The sequence below is a fragment of the Rhineura floridana genome, chromosome 11, assembly GCF_030035675.1.
Source record: "Rhineura floridana isolate rRhiFlo1 chromosome 11, rRhiFlo1.hap2, whole genome shotgun sequence".
NCBI classification, from domain to species: Eukaryota; Metazoa; Chordata; class Lepidosauria; order Squamata; family Rhineuridae; genus Rhineura; species Rhineura floridana.
Genome location: NC_084490.1, coordinates 53,689,038 through 53,705,383, shown reverse-complemented (window position 1 = coordinate 53,705,383; position 16,346 = coordinate 53,689,038). Strand labels below are relative to the sequence as shown.

The window sequence follows — 16,346 nt, the reverse complement described above, 5'->3', positions numbered from 1 at the left end:
TCTGCCCCTGCTACCCCCATCCCTCCCTTAATAGCTGACTTCTGTTAGTTTACACAGTTCTGCTGGACTCCTTGGAAGACAGAAAGTTTTCAGAGAGAAGGGAGGTGGGTAAGAGAAACTGTTTGCTTTTTTGGTCAAGACAGCAGTTATTTTACACTCAATTGAACTGTTGAAAGTATTTAATCAACACAAAAGATTGACTGTGTCTAGAGGCAGCTTTTTACATCATTTGGAAAGGGTTTTTTTTAAAAAAAAAAACACAGGAAACAGGCAAGTCAAACCTTGGCATTCTCTGGGGACAGACTTGAGCCTCTGGGTAGTGGCACACTCACTGTTCTGTCATTTCCAGTGCATCTCCACCTCTTTCTTCTGAAAACGGGGGCACACAACACTAGTCAAACCCTGCCCCTTTCTACTGCTCGGATCTGCTTGAGTGCGATTTTTAATTCAACTTCAAATAGATTTTGCAACTGATTGGAAGATCAACCCATTGCAGGTGTGGCTAATGGAAACTCTTTGCTGTAGGCAACTAGTATGCTCACAGCCCCAATTTGGGAAACTTGCAGTAGTTTCTTGTGGCAAGGTTTGGTAGCCTTGAACCTATCTGGTCTTTCTTATTTTTACCTTGCATCTATCTAGATTTTTCTCTCTGAGAGAGAATATGTTATTTGAGAAGGGCAGTTACACATACACCCTCCACCCTGGTATTTTAAATTACATGCACTTATTCCTCTAGAGTGCCTATATTTTTGGTTATTTTATGAGGCATTCAAAATGAAAGCCTTGCTTATCTCACAGCTTGCACCACCAATAAATGAAGCCTGTGAATGTGTAAATGCATTTTCTCACATTCAACATTTATTATCCTTGCCTGTCTCTTTCCTCTCTATTTTCAAATATTAAACTGTATGCACCTTGAAGCAGAGATCTGTTTCTTTTGCTAATCAAATAAAGTGCCATATACATTGGTGGCCCTGTAAAAGTAAATACATTTTATTACAGTGGGTTAGCCATCATTTTTTTTTATCTATACAGGTCTGCCAATGTACAGGTTGGAACTGATGGCCTTTTAGTTCCTTCCAGTCCTCTTTTTTTTAATGATCTAAAGAAAATTACTTGTCTTCATGATTTCTCCAGTGATATGATTTATGGTTTTGGGGGTAATGCAAGGTGTGTTGTTGGCCACAACCACCTTTAAAAGTTGAATTCTTACAGTGATAGAAGCTGTAGAAACTCTTGTATTTTAGCTCACAAGTGTGCACATTTTTTTAAAACACACACACAAGATTATAAATGGCTCAGCTCCAAATTTTCAAGAGGTATTAGCAGACTCATCTGGGGCCTAATTTTTCATCATCATTATGAAAGAGTTTTAAAGGGAAGATTAAAGGGCAATTGGATTAATGTCCGCTAGAGTAAAGAGAAGATTGCAATTCAGGGATGTCTGGAGACCACAGGGAAATGTTGGTTTAGACTGAAAGGGGGGGTTACTGTCAAGATCCTGGAATTTTACAGTGGGGCTTGACTTGTCTGCTACCTCACTCCCAGACTAGTGAACCTGTTTAATATATACACACACACACTGCCTGTTTTCTTACTGCCTCTGCACATGCATTACATTTCTATTCCACAACTTTGCAAAGCTCAGGGGGAGTATAGGGCAGGTATGGAGACGTTTCTGAACTACAAATCCCATCAGCCCCAACAAGCATGGCCAATATCCAGGGATGATGAGAGTTGTAGTTCAGCAACATGTGAAAGACCAAAGGTTCCCCACACTTGGTGTAGGGGGAAAATACAATAAAAACAGAAACCTTGCTGCATTTGCAAAAGACGCTGGGAGACCATCCTTTGGTAGACTGATTGCTTGCTAATTCCATGATTGGCTGTTTCATCAATGGGAATTAATTACAAGAAATGTATTCCTGATAGCTGGAAATCCCTCTCTGGTTTTTGCAATGTAATACCCATAAGAATTGGGGAAGCTAGTTGGAGTGGTCAGGGAGAGAGTTTGAAGCCAGATTTGGGTTTTGAATTCCTATAGAATTGGTGAATAGAGCGAGTTTCTAGCTAGAGTTTATCTTAAACCAAGATGCAGTCCAGGGGGGAGGGTAGCAGGAGGTAGGGTGCACAAGTTACTCTCTGGGAATCTGTAGAGTTAGCAGTTCTGTCGCCTGCTCTAGGAGCATTGATCTGCTAAATAAAACAAATATTACAAAGTTACCATAAATAGGGATGCTGGAGAATTCTGACAAAAATGGAAATGAGATTGGAAATTGCCAATGTTCATTTATTCATCCTATGTCTAGAACAGAAATCAATCCAGCAACTGCAGTCAGTATTTGCTGTTGTTGCTTTCAGTCTGCAAACTGTTTGTAATTGATTGCATCCCCCCATTTCCATTGTGTTTCCTTTGCATTGATATGAATGGGGTGATGATGTAATTAACGTAATTATATAAATTATGTAAGTTATGTCATTTCGCCACAGTGGATCGCTGAAGATGGACAATAGCAGAATTTTTGGCTGAAGGTGGACAATAGCAGAATGGGAACAGTGATGCATTTATTTATTTAATTTATTTATTATTTGATTTATATCCCACCCTTCCTCCCAGCAGGATGTGATGATGTGACAGTGTTGCATGTGACGAACACAGCGCGAAATGGAAAACTATGCCTTGCATCCCTAACTGTAAGTTTGCAGGGCATTTCTCAAAGAAAGCAGGCCCTGTGGAACTTCTCACTGTGGGGAAGTGCGTAAAGCTTAACAGCATTTTCAGTATTTAAGGTGCCACAAAATTTACTTTTGCTGCAAGAGGTTAACATTGCTACGCCTCCTGGAAATGGTAATTTGATTTAGTCTTTGAACCTGTGGCTCTTCAGATGTTGATGGACTCTGACTCCCATCATCCCTGACTATTGGCCATGCAGGCTGGGGCTGATGGGATTCAAATAGCATCTGGAGGATCACAGTTTTCTCACTACTGTCTTAAGAGGAAGGGAGTTCTGCAACTGTGGAGTGGGACACCCAGAATGCTGAGACTCACTTAAGAGTAAGCAAGCACAGGATTGCACTTTTCAATTTTGTTCACCTCGATCTGTCCCAGCAATGGCATTCAGATTGCTATTGAGCGGAGTAATTTTCCCTCTGATTTTATCATGGTGGGCATCTGAGTGTTCCAACATACTATTTGCTGGGACAGAAGTTTTAGCAAGCCTCACATATTTGGAAAAAACCTTCTGGATGGCTTCTTGAGGATGCAATGGAATGTGGGGATAAAGAGGCTACAAATCAGTTAAAACAAGGCAAACAATTCCCCTCAGACCAGGTTGTGTGTGCATTTCCTCAGATAATTTTCCTTAAGAGTTGTGGTGCCTTTCTGGTTACGCCAGCTCTGACAGAGATGAAAATGAGCTTATGCAATTCAGTGTACTTAATCTTTATTACACTTGAGAATGAGGAATAAGGAGTGAATGAACCCTGAGATTTCCTGTTATATGAATGTTGTTAATATGGGACAGAAAGTGAAAAGAGACATTCTAAAAAGTCAATTGCACATTTGATCAAATGCAGGTTTATACATTACAGAAATGTGTAAGGTACTTTTAGCATATTGTGTACAAATGCCCTTTACATAAAGGAAGCATCAGTCGTGTCCTTTGTCAAATACTGCAGCATATGAAACAGGAGGGCGAAAGAGAAGGAAGGGAGGCTGGATGAGGATAGAGAGCCCACTCACATATTGCTATATATTTATTGTTTGTTGTTGTTGTTATGTGCCTCCAAGTCGACTACATCTTATGGCGACCCTATGAATCAGTGACCGCCAAGAGCATCTGTCATGAACCACCCTGTTCAGGTCTTGTAAGTTCAGGTCTGTGGCTTCCTTTATGGAATCAATCCATCTCTTGTTTGGCCTTCCTCTTTTTCTACTTCCTTCTGTTTTTCCAAGCATTATTATCTTTTCTAATGAATCATGTCTTCTCATTATGTGTCCAAAGTATGATAACCTCAGTTTCATAATTTTAGCTTCTAGTGATAGTTCTGGTTTAATTTGTTCTAACACCCAATTATTTGTCTTTTTTGCAGTCCATGGTATCTGCAAAGCTCTTCTCCAACACATTTCAAATGCGTTGATTTTTCTATCAGCTTTTTTCACTGTCCAACTTTCACATCCATAGAGAATATTTATTGTTACTATAGTACAATTGGTGTGCAAGAATATGAGAGGACAGGTCCCTCCTCCAAGCATCTTATAACCTAAAATTCGATACAGGGGAAACAACAGGGAGAGGGTACGCAGGAAATGAATATGTGATTGCTTTAGTTAACACATGCTTCAACTTAGTTAAAGGCTAGGTTTCAGTAGGGTGTGGGAACTAGGCGGATGAGCCAAACATTTAATAGAGTGGATATACATTTAAGAGATTCTAGCTATCCTACACTTAAAAAAAAAATACACCTGAGAAAAGCCTTTTGATGTTGGGACTATGGAACAAGACAGGAAGGAAAATGGGCATGTGGTGTTTTCCCCGTGGTGGAAAGAATGTATGTATGTCCTTAAACTGCCTCTTGTAAAAAGTAGAGGTAGCCATGTTGATCCATAAGAAAAAATTAAAAAATCTATGTTAGGGCAATGTTTTTACATTTATAAGGGCATCCAAAATGTCACAAAAATAGTATGCAAGTTTTTCAAGTTCTCAAAAAATCTTCCTCAGGCTAGATGGCAAACAAAGGAAGGAAAGGGAGGAGGTAAGAAGTTGGCTGATGATGCTGAAATCATTGTGTCCTTATGAGTTCACTGTCAGTCAATCTCTTCCCCTCCCTTCTCTCCTTGTATGTTATTGTCCCTGTTTTCTGCTTTTGGGGAATGGTCCTTTGAAATATTAATGTAAGTTGACACAGTTGCCATTCTTTGGGAATCGAATCCTGTTCCAGGTTCTCTAGAAAGTGGAGGAGGGTGTGACTTGTCCCTACATATAAAGTCTACATGCATAATATAAAGTATGTGTGAATGCACCATGCACAGCCTGCCATTTCACAAAGTGTTAACTGCTGAGGTCTGTATTTTGAACTGTTTCAACATGGTTGGCCAATTTCTGTTTTTCTAGTATATTTTAACAACAAATGCCTTTCTGTGTTTGGTTTTTAAATCAGGGGAGGGCAAACTATCACAGTGTAAATTTTTGCTATGTACAGTAGGTGGAGTAGAGTCTTCAGCAATGTGTAATATTGTGTGGGGGGAATATTTGGTACGAGAAAAAAGGTATAACAATCATGTCCCTATTTCATCTGTAGAATATTGGCGGTTATGTTCATGTCTTCAGAATATGCCAGACTCGTCAACCTTGTAAACAGTCACCTTTTATGAGGGACCCTTGGGCCATCTCTCTTTCATAGCCTTCTTTGTAAAAACAGGTCAAGAGGGAGTTTGTGGGCATCAGTTTCCAAGAAAGCTGGATAAAGAACAGACAAGCTGTAAACAGTGAGGCCTTGGCTGTGGAGCCCCCGCTCCCTGCCCAGCTTTACCTAGGTACAGGAAAGTGCTTGTATGCAGGGAAAGAGGGTGTGTTCCAGAGGGTGCACAGGGGGGTTACTGAGAAAGATGAGAGAAATGTTTTGTACACTGGACTCAAGGTCTTTGCCGTGTCTACAAGAGCTGCCTTGATTCCTGTGCAAAAACCAATCACTGGGGGCAGAAAGCATGAGGCTCCAGCTCGCTTCAGTTGGAGAAGGAAAGCTACTGATCTGGAGGGCACCCTTCCTGCTGGAAATAGTGTTTTGGGACTTCCTCAAAAGGGTGACCCTTCCTATTAAGGCTCTGCATTAATAATTTCTGTGGCATTGGGTTCTTGATCCTTACCTTTAACAGTCAACTTTGAGCACCTTTAAACAGGGGTATTGCTAAGTCCCAGATAATCTGCCCCTTTCCCTCCATTTTTAAAAAGTTAATCCCTCTCCCCCACCCCACATACACCTTGCTTATAGGTCAGCCATAAACTGCAGGAAGACCCCAGCCACTTGTCATTTTAATTTGCCGAGAGGCACCTATACATTAGCATATGCAAATGACATGCAAATTTGTGTCCCAAGGCATTTAAGTACCTAGCAATGCCCCCACCATTAAGGGTGAAGGGATGGGCTCTGACATATGGAGGATAATGCACTAGGGCAATTACTTTGTGACCCCCACTTAATGAACAAGAGCAGTGCAAGGGTACATTTAGTCCTCAATAGGCCTTCAAAGCACATTACAATTGATTGAATCACAATTTAAACAACTGTAGGATATCAGTGAGAGACAGTGTGGTGTAGGGGTTAAGGTGATGGACTCAGGGTTTGAATCCCCACATAGCCATGAAGCTTCTCAGCCTCATGAAAACCCTATTCATAGGGTCGCCATAATCCGGAATCGACTTGAAGGCAGTACATTTACATTTAGGATATCAGTATAAAATAGAATTGCTAAGTTTCAGAGTCTGATCTGAAGGTTTTAGGAGAAGGCTTAATATCTCAGGTTCCAGAATCATGGAAGAAGAGTATTTTTGTGCTTTCCTTGAGAACTTTTGGACAGGGATAACCTAGCTTCAGTTGGCTGTGCTCTGGCAGCCTCTTGGTTAGATTACTGCAATGTGATATACATGGGGCTGCCATGAAAGGCAGTTTGGAAATGCAGCTAGTGCTGAATTCAGAAGCCAGATTGACTGGGACCAGAACGTCTGAACATATCACATTGATTCTGGCCTGACTGCATTGGCTACTGATTTGTTTCTGGGCTTAATTATGGGTTTGAATGTTTAAAGCCCTATATGCCTCAGGACTGTAATACCTCAAGGTCCTCCCATATGAACCTGTGATCTTCATCAGAGGACCTTTTCTGTGTGCCCAAAGGAGGTGCGGAGGGTGGCCATATGAGAAAAGGATTTAAAATTGTCCCCCCCCCCATTGTGGAATGCTCTTTTCAGGGAGATGTGCTAGTGCCATCACTATCAGTTTTTAGGCACCAGGCTAATATCTTTCTGTTTACCCAGGCCTTCGGTTAAGAAAAGTTGCTTCCTGTGATGGTAATAATCTTTTAGTGGAGTGGGTAGTACTTGGTCCTTACTAATATTGCTGGATGAGCATTTTATGTAGTATTATCAGTGATTTAAACTTTTCTTTGGTTTTAAATAGTTTGTATGTGTGGTATTTTATTTTTGTCAAGTTTTGAGATTTTTTTATTGTAAAAAGTGACTAATAAATAAAATAAATGATAATTATTTCCTCCCGGCAACATGCACCAGTGTCAATCTCCACTCCAAACCAAGTTATACGTAATACATTTTATGTTCCTAAAGTAACAGTCTGACTTTCAATTTGTAAAGAGTGCTAGCACCGTTTTCAATTCTTCCCAAAATTTCTGTCCCCACCCAAATGGTAAAAATGTTTTTTCCCATGGCTTCCATTTTATACCTCTAGTCTCTGCTCCCCTAGAAAGAAAGTTATGAGGCAAAATGTGCAGGTACCCTTCTAAACTATTTCTATGATGAGTCAGCCTGGCTCGTTCCTGCCTTTCAACGTGAGTTTTTTGGACACCAGGCGGCAGGAATCCCTGGGGTCCTGTAGAGGTGCTGGTTTCCCCTCTCCTTTAGTGCACTTTTCCAGCTTCTGTCTCATTTTCTAGCCCTTGGAATCTCTAAACTACAGAGCTTCCGTGTTGCTTTTTTATTCTTTGTGTTATCGTCTTCTTGCTACTTCTCGAAGGCAGCAGCTACAATATGAGTAGCTTTTACATGTTTTATAACTTGTTTTGCTCTTCTATAGATGCTTTGGAGAGTGTCCAGTTTCATGATGTCATTAAGAAGCAAGTTTAGTCCATGAGATGCTCATCCTATTGCAGTAATATGTGGATATTTATCCATTATGATCTCCCATGCTGCTTTTATATTACTTGCACTGTCAGTCAGCAAAGCAAATACTTTACTCCTCTCAATCTTCTGTATGACTTTACATATTCTACAACTGATATGCTCTGCAGTATGTCTGTTCCCTCCTGTTTCAATACTTGTGTAAAAAAAACTGGTTCAGGTGTTATCACAGAATTTATTATTCCTTCTCCGCTCATATTTGTCCATCCATCTGTAAGTACTGCAAGAAGCAGTGCTTCGTTGACTTTTCCTTGCACAGCTTCCATTACCCATTCTTTTTCTCACTAAAAGAGGCTTGCTCAAATAATGTCTGCTAGGCAAACGGTATGATGGTCTTAGTAGTTTAAAAGCTTTCTGCCAGTATGCATTTTCAGTTATTGACAGTGGGGTTCCAGAAGAATATATTGCTCTTGCAAGAGCTTGGTCAATTTTTTCCTGATCTTCAGGTGTCATCTTTTCTACAAATGAAGGTATTGAGTATTTTTTGGATGCAGTTGTTTGCATTATTTGGGGATGGTGATAGGGCAGCCATTTGTGATTATGCTAATGTTACAGAATGAGCAGAACAAGTACTTCTGGAATGGAAACATTAGGAAAAGCTACTTGCAATTTCATCATTATGGTCCTCGCCTAGATTCATGAATGATTTTTTTAATGTCTGCAGGATACTTCTTACATGCAAGGATGTGTTTTGTCATCCTAGTAGCATTTGGAAATGCATTTGGCAGCATTTGCTAATTACATTTTTTTTTCTCAGAAGAACTTGCAGTGTGAAAATACCTCCATGTGTTAGATGTTGCTGTTACCATTTTGCTGAGAGGGTAGGGAGGGGTGGGGAAAAGAAAAAAAACAATTTAGTGGCTAGCTAAGCTACGGTTGGGGAGGTTGCAACAAAGCATCAGATTAGTAGGAATTAAATTACGATTTACATAACAGATGAAGATAAACAGTTGCAATTAAAAATGGTTCAACTTTCTGCATTCAGATAAATTTAAACTCTTTTCAATTAAGTATATTTTCAGCTCTCTTTTGTTGTTTTTTCCCCTGGGCCTTAACATCTCCACGAGAGACTGACCTTTTTTAAAAAAAATGAAATCTCAGAGTTTGGGCCCCCTGCTGGCTCTGAGCCTGGTACATCAGTATCCCCTGCACCTGCCTCTGGGTGCTCCTGACCAGGAGTGTCATGGTTAATACATCTGTTAGGTAGGTCCTGACCTTCCTGGATAGGGATGGCCTCACCACACTAACCCATGGTTTTGTAACCTCTAGGGTAGACTACTATAATACACTCAATATGCAGCTGACCTTGAACTGTCCTTGGAAGCTCCACCTCGTGTAGAATGCTGCTGCCCAACTGTTGGTGGGCAATGTGGAGAGCGTATTTGACCTGTGCTGTGCTAGTTGTGCTGTCTGTCTGTGTGCTTTGAGGTTTAACTCCAGGTGCTGATTTTGACTTAAAAAGCCATTTGCAACCTCAGGTCTCGGCCTATACGAGGGACTGACTCTTCCTATATCAGCCCAGGTGCCAGCTGTGGCTATCAAATCAGGGCCTAGCCTTTGTGTCTTCAGAGGTTAACTGTATTGCTTTTTTATTTTTAATGTTTTTTCTGGCATTTAAGTTTTGTGAGCTCCTTTGAGCATTTGGAAATGGCATAAATGTTTTAAAAATAAATATTATTCTTATGTTGGGCTGGAAGGCTGTGGCTGGAAGAGAGAAGTTCATCTAAGGCCACTTCATTAGTTTTCTGTTGACCTCAGAATTGAATGAGGAGCCTCCTTGCTTGTGGCTAGCATTTCTCTTGACTGTTATGCTATCCTAACTCCCCAAATAACCATGCAGGACACAGAACCTACAGCCTTTAAATACCAGAGCCTTTTGTAGGCCTTTTATACAATTAACCTCCACAATCGCAAGGTTCAGAAACTTTAATTTGGACATATAATTTTGCAAACAAGACTGCTTAAGTACTTTCATTTGTGAAATCATGGATAAAAGTGGGCTAATTCCTAAAGCAAAGGCATCTTTTTTTGCTGATCTTTTTCTAAGAAGCATAATACAACAGCATTTTTTTATGGCACTTATATAGTGGGTCCTTGGAAATAAGCAGTGAATGAATAATGTTTAAATAAATATTTTGCTCTGGTAGCTGTCATTTGTGGTTCATCAATCATAGAAAATGCTGCTGCAGATGGGGAATTGATTGTCTCTAGATTGAACAAGGTAGAGTGGCTCTTGAAGCCAACAAACAGTAGGAGAGTCCCATTACTGGAGAAAATGGGGAGGTGTCGGAGGATTAGCATAAAATTGGCTGATGTGTGTGGTTGAGTCTGACTTACCCTTTTACCAGTTTCACTTGAGGAGAACTACATCACTCTGGGCCTTAGAAAACCTGTTTAGTGGTTAATTTAATTTCACGTGTAGTACTTTTCCACAACAGCCTGTGATGAATTTTCTCTGTTGCCAGCAAAAAAGCCCAGCTGTGTATATCTTGAAATGCATTGGTTAGAAGTACAGTATCTTCTACACAGCTGTTTTTGTGCATGTGTGTGAGAACATTCTTTTGCAGCTGTTGGATCCCTCATGCTGCCTCATTTTTGTCTTCATGCACTGGGACTTTGCAGTAGTGTTGCTGACCCCCCCCCATGTCTTGTTTTGCCTCTTTGGTGGCATTTTTTGGGGGAATCTTTCATTACGGGATGGAAGGGGCTTAGCCAAGAACCAGACTGTTCACTATGTGGCCTGTGTGTCCATGAAACCTATCAGATGCATTAGAGCTTCTTGAAGAAGTCCAGTGCTTGGAGCATATGGCTCCAGTTGGGCAATCTAGGACTGAGTCCTGAATGTAGCCGAATGTATGAGAAATTAAGGTTTTTTAAACAAATTGTAAGAGCCCAATAACTATCCCTCATGAATATTGTGGGGGATAAATTGTTTCCCATGAAAGCTCTAATTATACAGGATGAAGCCAGTTGATGATGCAGGAGGTTCCCCTGAAGCCCCACGGATGGTGCTGATGAGGGTTTGCAAATGGAAATAAGTTTGATTCTGGCTGTGAATTACTGATCCTGAGTAGAAGCAACTTGGGGTGCTCTGCACTTTCTGGACTCTGAGGGTATGTTCAGTCAGTTTGCATTGTAAATGTAAATGCTGTGTTGGCCAGAATGCTAATTTGTATAATAAATCACTCTCTTACTAATTAACAAGTCTTCACAGTGCTCAAAGGTGACAAGTTTCAAGCATGAAAACATTCAGAGGGAGAAACTATACCTTACAATAAAAACATTTTTTTTAAAGTGTTTACCACTGCCATTTTTATTCTGAAGGAAAAGCAGCTGCAGGGCCCTGATTTCCCCCTTGAAAATCTTCCCTGGCTGGTGGCGGCTCCTTAAAGGTAAAGGTGTCCCCGCACTTATAGTGCGAGTCATTTCCGACTCTTAGGGTGATGTCTTGCGATGTTTACTAGGCAGACTGTATATATGGGGTGGGATTGCCAGTTCCTTCCCCAGCCTTTCTTTACCCCTCAGCATATGCCGGGTACTCATTTTACCGACCACAGATGGATGGAAGGCTGAGTGGACCTCGACCCCTTTTACCGGAGATTTGACTTCCTCCTTCTGTTGGAATCGAACTCCGGCCGTGAGCAGAGCTTTGGCTGCATTACCGCCGCTTACCACTCTGCGCCATGGTACTAGAGGTACTGTTTACTGCAAATGGCACATTTGGAAGCATATAGCAGCCAGGTGAGGGGGATGTTTGGCAGGAAAGTGGTGCAGGAAAGTGGGAACACATTACAAATTGAGGGAAACTGCAGCTACTGTTTCTTCAAAATAAGGCTCCAAATTAAACAACCTTTTTTAAAACTGCGTTTATCTCAGTAATTTGTCCCTTGGTCTCTGTAGCGGCACCGTTGAGCAGGGTTTAGTGGTTATTGTGGATAACAATATTATTTGTTTACAAAACAAGCTCCTTTGGGAGGAAGGATGGGATATAAATTGAATAAATAAAATAATAATAAACCTATCCAGTGCTCATGTAACAGTGCTTTAGGCTCCAAAGTGATGATATCATATAACAAAAATTATAAGAGTATTTGTAAACTAGTGACTCATGAGAAAAATATCACGGCTGGATCATTCTGCTCTATACTAGTAAAGGTATCACTGGGGGTACTTTATTTATTCCAGGGTACTCACAAGGAGGTTGATGGATGTTCCTTGCACACCATTGTACAAAATTATTAAGAGGAGTTTAACCTTGACTTTTTTTAGTCTATACAACATGTTGTGACATGGGAGGCCACAGTGACAAGAGCAACCGCTGTGAAGGACCATAAGCTCCTTTTTACCCGTGGATCTTGATTGAGGAGTCTGGGATTTTGAGTTGCCAGCCTTTTTTTTTTCTTATAAAGGCATAGGAAAGGATTGGAAGTAGCAAACCTGCTGCAGGGAAGATTGTCATGTGAGCGTTTTGACTGCACGGCAGTGTTTCCGGAGACAAAAAGCAAGTGTGAAAGAGAAGCCAGAAGGGCGGGTGAGAGCAAAAATTATCAACTGAGTCATCACTGATAAGGCAGTCGCTGCTTTCCTCTCTGGCAGAGTCTAAAGCAGTATTAAGTGTGCTGTTCAGAGAGAACATCAGAGGAATGCTAATCACATCAAAACGGCATGACTAGTAGGAAAGGCAAAGGAGAGGGAAAAGCTCGTTTCCAACTCCAGATGGCTTGAAAAGTGCAACCCACGGCTGCTGAGAGATGCTCAATTAGCAATTACTCCTTTTAATCAGGAGTGGTGTTGAGTTATGCTGCCTGAGGAGGCTTTTGAGGTGCTGAGTAAGGTTGGCACTGGCTTCTTGTGGTTTTGCTAAAGTCACATTTCACATTAACAATTAATGCCTCACTGAATTGCCCTCTTGACATGCTTGCCTGTCCTTTCTGTCCATCTCTTAACACCCCCCTTGCTTCTTCCTCTTTGTTTTTACAATTGTTGCTAGCCTTATTCTAAGCATTGCGTACTCCACTTAAAATGACTTACACATCAGCTGCTGCCCCACTCACCCCTTCCTGTGAACTGTCAAAGACAACAGCGAGTAAAATAGCACACAGAATTTCAGCAGGATTAAATCCAGAATGATAAACTAAATCAAGGGAAGTTGCATTTCCTAATTGTTGTGCAACTTTTTAAAGAGACAGAACAACAACTGATCCCCTAACCAACCCCCAAAGTCACTTTAAGGGCAAGAAGGAATGGTACGCTGTGAGGAGTCGTCTGTATATCTTGTAATAAACAGTAATAGAAAAATTTGATGCCGGGGTAGCAAAAGAACCCTAATTCTGCAACCTGTGGAAAGTATGCAAATTTGTGCCATTTCCCTTATTTTGCATAAATTATTCTGGTTCTGCTCTATTAAAAAAACTTTATTCAGCAACTCCTCTGGTTCTAAGAGCGCACCAAGAATTTCCTTTACACTATTTTCACAACTGCAGGGGCTGAATTCTGTAGACAAGACCACATTCTGTGGCTTTTCCAAGCTTCTGTGGATAAGAGGTATGCACGTTTAGATTAAGTTTAAATCTTTTCTTAATGTGGAAGTCTTTCTCTTCACCACTCACCCTCTGTAGGCTTCTATGCATGTGAGCACATAATAGTCCTTGCTGCCTTTTCCTATAGTGGCATACCTTCTGCTAATAACTACTCTTGTGAGGGCCAAACTAGAAAAAATGTTGGAGAGATAAAGAGTCTTCCAATGGTAGGTGGGTTGTTTTTAAATTTATTTTTAATATATATTTGTGTGGGCACAGATGGAAGAGAAATCAGATTTAGTTTACATTCGAAGGCAAGCCTACAGAACTTGCAGTTTCCAAAACAATATGCTAACCAAAACACAGCCATCTTTCAAAATTTGCCCTTCAAAATTTGCCCAGTTTTAGAATGCAGTTCTTAAGCCAAATAATGTGTACAGAAATACATATATTAGGGTAATGTTTGCATAATAATGCATATATTAGCAAAAAAATCCAATTTGGAAAAACGGCGGGGTATAAATAAAGTTAATAATAATAATAATAAAAATAACATACAAAAATGCATTGTATTAGAGAAAATTGCTTTGCAAGAATGTGTATATTAGAGGAAATTGCTTACAAAAATTTGCATTAGATACTGATGAATTTTCATGAGGACTTTTTAAAAAAAAATTGCAAACTCATGTGGCAATGTGGAGAACTGAATTTAAGACTTGAAAAATGAGAAGCCAGAATTGACAGATTTGCCCTTCCCTATGTGTATTGTGAGGTGTATATGTGTTTGTGTGAATGAGTGAGGGCTCATCCAGGTGACTGCAAAATGTGTGACACGCCTGCTATGTGTGTTCATTATTTTTCGGTCGTCCAAATGATGTCTGGCGCTGTTACGCATTTTCGCGGGTTAAATCCGCTCCTTGCAATACCGGCAAATTGGGATTTGCTCTTTAAAATCGGGAATCATCCGCTGTGCCTTCAGGAGTTAGGATGCAATACCGCGGACTTTACAGCTGATGGGCAGTTCTTGGGCGTTTCCCCTTGCCCCTTCTCCTCATTCCAGCCAATCACGTATCTGCACTTTTGCGCATGTGCGAGAATAAGCCCAGGAAAATGGAACCAATCATCGCAATGCTCAGGTGTTGGGGGGGGTCTGCAACTACTGCGCAGATGCATTTTATTTTTTGCCAGCCTACACGCTGGGCAGCCACTCTGGGTGAGATCTGCAATGGGGGGTGGTCGGTTTCAGCCTGCCTCCCAAAGCCTTGTCAATTTCATTCTACTTGCTGGGGTTTTTGCTTCAAATCAGAAAAGCATACATTCCTTTAAGTGTAATACCACAAATGCAAACAAGAAAAGGGTGTCAATTTCATTCTCCTTGGGAAGGCAGGCTGAAACCAACCAGCAGCCTTTCCTTCTAGGGGAGAACTCCTTTACAGCCATATTGTGCTTCGTTGCAAAGGGGGAGAGGAGCATACGTAATTTTTTTGCTGACCAATTGGTTGATAGGGGGAGGTTTTAGAGGCGGAGCTTGGAAAAAGCGAAAAGAATATAGGAGTCTTACCGCTGCGTGTGCGGGTGCAAAAAAGCGGTTTTTTTAATTGCGAGAGCGAACTAAAAGGCAAAGTGAGGACTATCAGATGACAAACCAAATATGGAAACCGTGGATTATCCCGCTCCGTTTGGATAAGCCCTGAGTGTGAGTGATTAACCTTAACCTGTCCCCCTGCTATTGTGCCCTTCATATCACTCCAACCCCTGCCCCTGCAAGGGAACTCTGTATATGAAATGGCTTGGCCATTTTTTTCCTTAATATAATGTTATTTGCTATTTAATTTAATTTTTTGTACCATGTATTACTTATTGATGCATTGCTTTTTTGATGTATTGCCTTGTTGATGTATTTTTATATTTGTGTTTACTTTTTCTGTAAGCCCCCTTGAGGGCCTTGCGGCTGAAAGGTGGGATATAAATAAACATTAACATAACATAACATTTTGAATAGGGAAATAACAGGGAGGAAATGCCAAACGAAATTCCACTGTAATTTGTAAGGTAAGAATTACCCCACCACACTAATCCATCCATCAGGTTGTGGCTGTTCAACTACAGAAGTCTTGCTTTGAAGATGACCCCTCCCAATCCCTGTTGCCTTCTTCACATCAGGGTTCCTTTAGTCCCTCTGTCCCTGGAAACATATTCTGGGCTAAACCCTCCTTAGGGATTCACTCTGCTAACCTTACAACTTTTGTCCTTTCTGTCTTGCCTTGTTCCTTGTCATCTTCCCTTTTATCACCCATCGATTATCTTGGAGATATGCCCTCTGTTTCTCTCAAAGTCTAGCAGAGCAGAACAGGTATCCCACTTCCCCCTTTTCCTCCAGGTTCATCTTTGTCCTCCACCTATCTGTAAAGCACATCCAATGCACATTTAAATCATGTGACTTCCCCCAAAGAATCCTGGGAACTGTGGTTTTCCCTTTAATGTAAATGTACTGCCTTCAAGTCGATTCCGACTTATGGCGACCCTATGAATAGGGTTTTCATGAGGCTGAGAGGCAGTGACTGGCCCAAGGTCACCCAGTGAGCTTCATGGCTATGTGGGAATTCGAACCCTGGTCTTCCAGGTCGTAGTCCAACACGTTAACCACTGCACCACACTGGCTGTCCAGTTTTCCCTTTACAGATCTACAAATTCCCAGTACCCTTAACAAACTACAGTTCCCATGAGTCTTTTGGGGATGTCATGTGTTTGAAATGTGCATTGGATGTGGTTTAAATGTATGGTGTGGATCTGCCTGGAAATCACAGACACCAGTGGAATTGCCATCCGTGTTCTAATTGTACTTTCTTTTTAAATAATGCTATTTCTGAAGCCAGAAACAAAACAATTAAAGGGAAAGGGGGGATTTGGCTCTTGT

General features: G+C 41.0%; 1 protein-coding gene across 7 annotated transcripts in view; it reads left to right on the top strand.

The window, feature by feature from the left end:
* The window catches only part of ZNF385C (zinc finger protein 385C), a 199,248-nt gene that overhangs the window by 16,725 nt on the left and 166,177 nt on the right, over positions 1-16,346 (top strand). Inside the window, exon 1 of one of the 7 annotated variants that reach the window (XM_061590910.1) lies at positions 15,059-15,125. The exons of the other annotated variants lie outside the window; for them this stretch is intronic. The gene's annotated coding sequence lies outside the window, so the exon portion shown is untranslated. Of the gene's footprint in view, positions 1-15,058; positions 15,126-16,346 lie in introns of those variants that run through there. 7 annotated transcript variants of the gene reach the window in all.